The sequence below is a fragment of the Vipera berus genome (assembly GCF_964194415.1).
Source record: "Vipera berus genome assembly, chromosome: 12".
In the NCBI taxonomy this organism is placed as follows: domain Eukaryota; kingdom Metazoa; phylum Chordata; class Lepidosauria; order Squamata; family Viperidae; genus Vipera; species Vipera berus.
In genome coordinates, this window is record NC_138215.1 from 17,152,214 (window position 1) to 17,160,389 (window position 8,176).

Here is an 8,176-nt window from a genome sequence, read left to right on the forward strand (position 1 = left end):
TGACACAGCAGGAGAAGCATCTGAGAAGGATGGGAAACCATAAGGTGATCTCTCTCCACATTACCCAGCAAGTTCCTCCAGCATATCTTTTCCAGTGCAGACACAAACGTGACTGGGAAGAGGTGAGCAGCAGGGCCCTGGGACTTTCCCACTGAAGGAAGATTGCTACATTGTAAGTCCTTGACTTACAACAGTTTGTCTAGTGACCGTTCAAAGGTACGCCACTGAAAAAAGTGACTTAGGACCTCTTCTCACATTTACGACCGTAGCGGCATCCCCGTGGGCACGCGATCAAAATCCAGCCGCTTGGCAACTGACTTCTATTTACGACGGTCGCAGTGTCCCGGGGCTTTCACGTGATCCCCTTTTGCGACCCTCTGACCAGCAAAGTCAAGGGGGGGGGGGAAAGCCAGGTTCACTGAACAGCTGCCGTGATGGACTTCGCAAGTGTGGCAAGGAAAGTCATAAAACGGGGCAAAAGCTACTTCCATCGTGGAGAGGGGAGCTGAAGAACACAAAGCCCTCGACTTAACAGTGGTTGTCCCTCTTTGCAACCGAAATTTGGGGCTCCGTTGCGGCCGTTAAGTTCAGCACGGCTTGTGCTTCAGCTCCCCTTTCCATTATAGCAGACATCTTGCAGGTTCAGGGCCCCCCCCCCCCCGTGCGCCCCCCCCCTTTGCTTTCCTATCACCATCCTGCACGGCTCTTCTGCTACTACCTTGTTGGCTGCTGGCGTTGTCTGCATGACTTTCGTTGCCAGTTTGAGCCGAGCGAAGGAGTGGAGAAATCAAAGTGTGGGCTGCGTATACACACACTGACTTTTGGCAGCTGGGCCCAAAGCCGCAAGGGAAGCCCTGCCAAAATCTGCATCGGAGCAATTCCCTCTTGGCTGCCGGAGGGCTGCGAAACAATGGGGACACTTTTTATCTTCCTGGGGTTGCACGCGCGGGGGGCTTGGCGAAGCCCAAAAGAAAAGAAAAGAAAAGAAAAGAAAAAAATTCTTCGGCCCTGGATGGTACCGTACGAAGGTCTGGAAAAGCCAGCCTCTCTGACCTTTCTTCCGGAACGATCAACGGTGACCGCACACGGGAACACGGAAGTCTTCCATTTTCTTGTGGCAAACTCACGATTTGCTGCAACGGCAGGCTGAAGGCTTAACTTCATGCCAGGCAATCACTAAACAATCAGGTGGCGTTTTTTAAAAAATAGTAAAAAATAAAGGAAAACCAGGAAGGGAGGGAGGGAGGGAGGGAGGGAGGGAGGAAATGAGTCCTCAGCGTTCTGCCTAATGGAGAGAGAGAGAGAGAACTTTAAACTTTCACTTCTTTGAAATTTCATTATCACCACACACCCCCTCCGCGGGATTAGATCCCCTGGAGGCCCAAGGAAGACCTTTTCCCCAATGCTAATGGGTGAGATGGGAAGGCTTAAACTTGAGCACCCAGCAGGCCGCAGTGCCCATCCTCCCGCATCTGACATTTCCTTGACTGTTAAAAAAAGAAAAAAAAAGTAATCTTCTCATTCATATCCGATGTAATGCAGCTTTTATGCTAATTGTCAGCATCCTGTCTTCCCCTTTCCCACCAGGCTCCGGCCGCTGCAGTTGGAAGAACATCACCTGAACCTTAAAAAAATTAACAAAGCCAGTTGGCTGACTTTCGGGCCAGTCTCTCTCTCTCTCTCTCTCTCTCTCAGCCCAACCCACCTCACAAGGTTGTTGTTGTTGTGGGGTACATCGGGGGGAGGAAGGTGCGTCGGATATGTTCGCCACCTTGAGTTATTTGCAAAAAATAATAAAAGGCAGGATACGGGTAAATAAATAAAGATTCCAAGTCCATTCCAAACTTTAACCGTTTTAATTGCACGGGCCCCAGCGGTGATTACTGTACTTCTGAACAGACACAGCTGCAACTGGGCAGTTGCCCATCCCTGTACTGTATATTTTCCAATGTTTCCTAAATTCTGAAACTGAGTGGAAAAATAAATCCGTCTAAACCAGGGGTAGGCAACCTTGGCTCTTTTATGACTCGTGGACTTCAACTCCCAGAATTCCTGAGCCAGCGTGGCTCAGCTTGGAAACCTCTCTCTTTCCCCTCAGCGTGGCTGGCTCAGGAATTCTGGGAGTTGAAGTCCACAAGTCATAAAAGAGCCAAGGTTGCCTACCCCTGGCCTAAGCCTAGGCCGCTTTATGACTTGTGGACTTCAACTCCCAGAATTCCTGAGCCAGCATGGCTCAGCTTGGAAACCTCTCCCTTTCCCCTCAGCGTGGCTGTTTCAGGAATTCTGGGAGTTGAAGTCCACGAGTCATAAAGCGGCCTAGGCCTAGGCCAGGGGTAGGCAACCTTGGCTCTTTTATGACTTGTGGACTTCAACTCCCAGAATTCCTGAGCCAGCATGGCTCAGTTTGGAAACCTCTCCCTTTCCCCTCAGCGTGGCTGGCTCAGGAATTCTGGGAGTTGAAGTCCACGAGTCATGAGGGGGCCATAGCTCCCCCATGCTGGCTTAAGAATTCTGGGAGTTGAAGTCCACGAGTCATAAAAGAGCCAAGGTTGCCTACCCCTGGTCTAAAACTCTCAGGGGTGGCTGCTATGTGGGTCTCACACTTTCACTAAGCCATAACTGCGATGCAGTCTGTTCGATTTTAGCTTAGCAACCCAGATATACAGAAGAGAGAATTACAGACTTGGGAGGTCTTCTAGTCCAGCCCCCTGATCGAGCCAGGAGACCCTATGCCATTTTAGACCAATGGTTGTCCAGTCTCTTCTTACGCACACCTCCAGTGATGAGGCACCCACAACGTCTGGAGTTGTGGACACAACTTTGCACATAACAGACTCGCTAACGGCGGTGGTCATCGTCACTGAACTATGTTTCAAACAAACCACAGCTTAACGTGATGCGCGAGCTTGAGCCAGAAAGAGTAGTTTTCTGAATATTCAAACAGGTATCTTTCCTTAGCCTCCCCGGAGGTGCTTCTAACGAAGTTTTCGAGCACTCTATCAAAGAATTCCTACTCATTATATTTGTTCTGCCAGGAGCGCTTTCTCATCACTCCGTACTTACTTTAGTTTCCCACCTACCAAATGCCAAGTAGCCTCATGAAATCAATGCAAAATTGAGTTTATGGATTGTACAAAACAACCAATCAACACTTATGGCCCAACAAGAGGAGAGATAAATTCCTCCCCCCCACACACACAAAGCCCCACCAAAAAAATGGATGTTACGACTTCATTGGTGCGTTCATGATAGATAAGCCGGTGTGCTGATTTTAAAAGTTCTCCCAACAGGCTTGTGGAACTCTGTTCACGTGTGAAATTGTCTGCTTTTGGAGAATATTTGTGTTTGAGTAAAACAACAGGAGAGATTTGATACTGCCCGATATAGATGGAAGGAAAACAGCAAATGGCAAAGGATGCAAAAACTTTACAAGGTTTTTAAATAAAGGCCGGCCTTCTTCACTTTCTGACTGTGTTCACATAAAGCTAGAATTTTTATAAGCACAATTTGATGAACGGGCCATAATGGGCTTCACATTACACGCTAATCCATAATGGGCAATTTCAACGTCAACCTAACCCCAAAAACAAACAAACCACATTACAGCTCGCTATTTTGTGTGAACCCAGGCATTCTCACGCTTCGCCAATTCCCCCCCCCCCAACAACAGAAGGGCTGAAAAAATACAACAAATCTTAACCAGAAGCAGGCTGAAAACATGAAAAAGGCTGCCTAGTGAAGGACGGCTTTGCGGTAGATATTTTATCAACACAAATTTAAAAGGAACAGTTCAAGGATAAAATCATAAAAGAGGACAAACATTCCTTGTTCAGAAGGTTTCGGATCTATTTTTAAAGCTGAATTCGCCAGCAGCCAAGTGTATCCCAGTGAAGACATTTCCTTGGACTTTTCCCCTACCCTTTTCCTATTCCTGAGTTCAGGTCTGTTTTGGTTCACCATGATGGGTGAGCCAAACACTGGGTTTCTGAACTTTACTGCTTGCCACAACGGAGGATCCAAATCATGATAGCTTCTTCCATAAATCATCGCTTGCTTATTTATTTATTTATTTATTTATTTATTTATTATTGGGATTTATATGCCGCCCTATCTCCCGAAGGACTCAGGGCGGCTAACAATAACATACAATAATACAGAAGTTAAAAGAAAATTAAATTAATGGCCCTGTAGAATAAATTAAAATTTAAATTAAAATAAGTTAAAAATTAAAGTTAAAAATTAAAAACATAATTAAAATCCGTCAGTCCAGGTCAGCCAGGTGAAAAAAGGAGTGTTTTGAGGCCGCGGCGAAAGGACTGGAGATCTAGGGCCATCTGAAGCTCAGGGGGGAGCTGGTTCCATAGGGCTGGCGCTCCCACAGAGAAGGCCCTCCCCCTGGGGGGTCGCCAGCCGACATTGTCTAGCCGACGGTGTTATGGTGTTATGTAGATAGGGTCAGTGTATTTTAGACAAAGGTTGTTCTGCTACATATAACGAGTGTCTTCATATGACAATCACATGAAGATTCCACCTTGCTAAAGCTGAACACATCTGGATTTGGTCCACCAATGAAGGAATAAACTGTTTGGAAACTCAGCGAGCAAACAATGAGCAGGGGGTTGGACTAGAAGACCTCCAAGGTCCCTTCCAACTATTCTATTCTATTCTATTCTATTCTATTCTATTCTATTCTATTCTATTCTATATTCTATTCTATTCTATTCTATTCTATTCTATTCTATTCTATTCTATTCTCTATTCTATTCTATTCTATTCTATTCTATTCTATTCTATTCTATATTCTATTCTATTCTATTCTATTCTATTCTATTCTATTCTATTCTATTCTATTCTATTCCTTTGACTGCCCAGAAAAATAGTGATATAAATATAATAAGTCCCTGTGCTTTAATCTATTTACTTGGGAGGAAGGACCAATGAACATTTAAAATAATTAATCAGTGGAACAATTCGCCTCCAGAAACTGTGAATGCTCCAACAACACTGGAGGTTTTTAAGAGCAGATTGGAGAACCATTTGTCCGAAATGGTAGAGGGCTTCCTACTTGAGCAGGGGGTTGGACTAGAAGACCTCCAAGGTCCCTTCCAACTCTGGTATTCTGTTATTCTATTAATATGCACAGAACTGTACTTTATTATTTATTAGATTTTTACCCCTCTTTTATTACTATATAAGTAACTCAAGGAGGTGAACATACCTAATACTCCTTCTTCCTCCTCTTTTCCCCACAACAACCCTGTGAGGTGGGTTGGGCTGAGAAAAAGGTTCTGGCCCAAAGTCACCCAGCTGATTTTTTTATGCTGAAGGTGCGAGAACTCGCCATCTCCTGGTTTCTAGGCCAGCACCTTAACTAGTACAATCAGTTCATGAGTTCCCAATTATAGTTTAGATGCAGACAGTCTTAACAATCTCCAAGAGGTCTTAGCCCAGGGGTCTTCAAACCTGGCCCTTTTATGACTTGTGGACTTCAAATCCCAGAATTCCTCAGCCAGGCACGCGGAATTCTGGGAGTTGAAGTCCACAAGTCATAAAAGGGCCAGGTTTGAAGACCCCTGTCTTAGCCTCATATACATCCTCCCTTAATACTAATATCACATATACTGGTAATATATAATATAATGCAGCTATCTTAACACAGGCCTATAACAGCCCTATACTGTGTTCAAGTGCACTGGGTTAAGAAAGCAGTGACTAATTTCAAGAGCTGAAAGGAAAATAAAGGCAAACCCAATACCATTTAAAAGAGTTCATATTCCCTAAGATCTAACCAATCTTTCAGCAGAAATACAAGAACTTGAGCAGATTTCAGTTGGTGGAGGCGAGGGGAGGTTGACATCTTCAGGTTATTTATCTACCTAGTTAATATGAAAAGCTTTGCAGCCTGCGAGCTGAAGCCCATTATATAACAAGTTCCCTTTATGGGGGCAGGAAAAAAAAAGTCACAATACGATGGTCTCTTGCTCCTCTGCTAAAGCCCACATAAACATTAGAGGCTGCAGCTCTAAAAACGCCACGCACTAAATTGGGAGGAATATTCCAGTATATTTACTTTTACGGCAGGGGAGCAGGAAGAGAAACATGGAAGAAAAAGATGGTGAGGGTCAAAGAGAAGAAGCAGGGGGACAAGAAGAAGCCTCCTGGGGTTTCCTGCATAGAGCTGGCGTTTTTTGGATGGGGCATGGCTCCCCTTGGCCAAACCTGCCTTGCCCGGAGCCTGCCGAGAGTCAGGCGGCCTAGAAAGGCCCATCAGTATCACTGGGTACCATCAGTAACATCTCGGCAGGCGGCAAACGGACCAGCCCGTCTGCAAACTCTTCTTGATCTTTTGCAGAGAGCAGGCTCTTAAGTACCAGGGAGCAAAAGGAAGCAAAGTGATGCCAGCAAAGCGATGCCCATCGAGCTGCAGCTGGCCAAACTGGTGGGATGGGATAAGGCAGGAGCGTGGCAGGAGAAGAGGGTGCGATGCACACATGCATGCATGCACGCGTGCATACACACGCACATACATGGTGGGTGCGGGTGGCAAACGGGTGCCCTGGTAGGAGTGCATTTCAGCATGGGGTTATGGTGGTCTTGGGAGGGCGGGGAGGGGAAACACGTGCCAAGGAATCTGGGGACCCTGTGAAGATGATGATGGCCATGAGGAGGAGGAGGAGGGGACCGGGAAGAAGGCACATCGGCGAGCCCGGCAGCTGGCACCAAAGTTGCTGCGGGTCTTGCAGCTCCAGCCTGGCACGACGGCCAGCCGGGCTGCAGGGCGAAGCTCCTTATACACGGGGGGGGGGAGGGCATTGCTTCCTCCTGCCCAGCAAGGAGGGGCGGGCAGGCCGCCCCCCGCCCACAAGGAGCCCCAGCCGGGGCAGAGGCCAGGCAGCCGGGCATGGCAGCGGCAGCAGCAGCGGGCAGGGGAGGCCCCGGGGCAGAGCCGCCGCCGCCCCCGCCCTCCCGGGCATGCGGAGCCCCCTCCCGGCCCGGCCGGGCTTCCTGCCAGGCGCCCCGTGCCCGCCTCCTGCCAGCGGGGCGGGGGCCCGAGGAGCCACCACGCGCCGCCCCCGCGCTCTGCCCCGCCGCCGCCGCCCCCCACCCCGGCCCCGGGACGGAGCCCCTGCCGCCCGCCCGCCCCGCACTTACCGACCGGGCCGCTCCGCCGCGGGCTCCGCCGCCGCCCGGGCCCGCACAGGCCTCACCCAGCGCCGGGCAGCGACCGCCTCAACATGGCGGCGGGCGGGCGCGGGAGGGGCCGGGCGGGCGGGGGGCGGGGCCTCCGAGGCGAGGCCGGGACGCTCGCGCCAGACACGCTCCCCCGCCCCCCCCCGGCAGCCCCCCCCAGGGGCCGGAGGAGGAGAGGGGTCGCCGCGACGCCCCCCCCCCGCCGCCCTGCTCGGGAGGCCTGGCCGCTGGCGGCCTGGGCGGGCTCCTCCGTGCGGCCTCGGGAGGGCCCGGCCTGGCTGGCAGGGCATGTTATTGCGGGCATGGCCTGGGATGGCCTGGCCTGGCTGGCCTGCAGTTGCAGGCGGGGCATATTATTGCAGGCATGGCATGGCCCCGGCTGGCAGAGCTTGGGATGGGCTGGTCTGGCTGGCCTGGCATTGCAGACATGGCGTGTTATTGCGGGCATGGCATGGCCCTGGCTGGCATGGCGTGGCACGCAGGACATGTTATTGTGGGCGTGGCATGGGATGGCCTGGCCTGGCTGGCCTGCAGTTGCATATTATTGCATATTATTGCAGGCATGGCATGGCCCCGGCTGGCAGGGCTTGGGATGGGCTGGTCTGGCTGGCCTGGCATTGCAGACATGACCTGTTGTTGCGGGCATGGCATATTGCAGGCACGGCATGGCCCTGGCTGGCATGGCGTGGCACGCAGGACATGTTATTGTGGGCGTGGCACGGGATGGCCTGGCTGGCCTGGCCTTGCAGACATGGCATGTTATTGCGGCTGGCATGGCAAGGCATGTTATTGCAGGCATGGCAAAGGTTGGCATGGCCTGGCATTGCAGGCATGGCATATTATTGCAGGCATGGCGTGCTATTGTAGTCATGGCACGCACGGCATTGAGTGTGTCCATGCAACCAGCAAGGCATGTTATTGCAGGCATGGCAAAGGATGGCATGGCCTGGCATTGCAGGCATGGCATATTATTGCAGGCATGGCG

The 8,176-nt window shown here is 50.6% G+C and overlaps 1 protein-coding gene across 1 annotated transcript in view; it reads right to left on the reverse strand.

The window, feature by feature from the left end:
- The window catches only part of ZNF592 (zinc finger protein 592), a 29,177-nt gene extending 21,945 nt beyond the window's left edge, over nucleotides 1–7,232 (reverse strand). Inside the window, exon 1 of the mRNA XM_081336974.1 lies at nucleotides 7,153–7,232. The gene's annotated coding sequence lies outside the window, so the exon portion shown is untranslated. The remainder of the gene's footprint in view (nucleotides 1–7,152) is intronic.
- Between the last annotated feature and the right edge of the window lie 944 nt (nucleotides 7,233–8,176).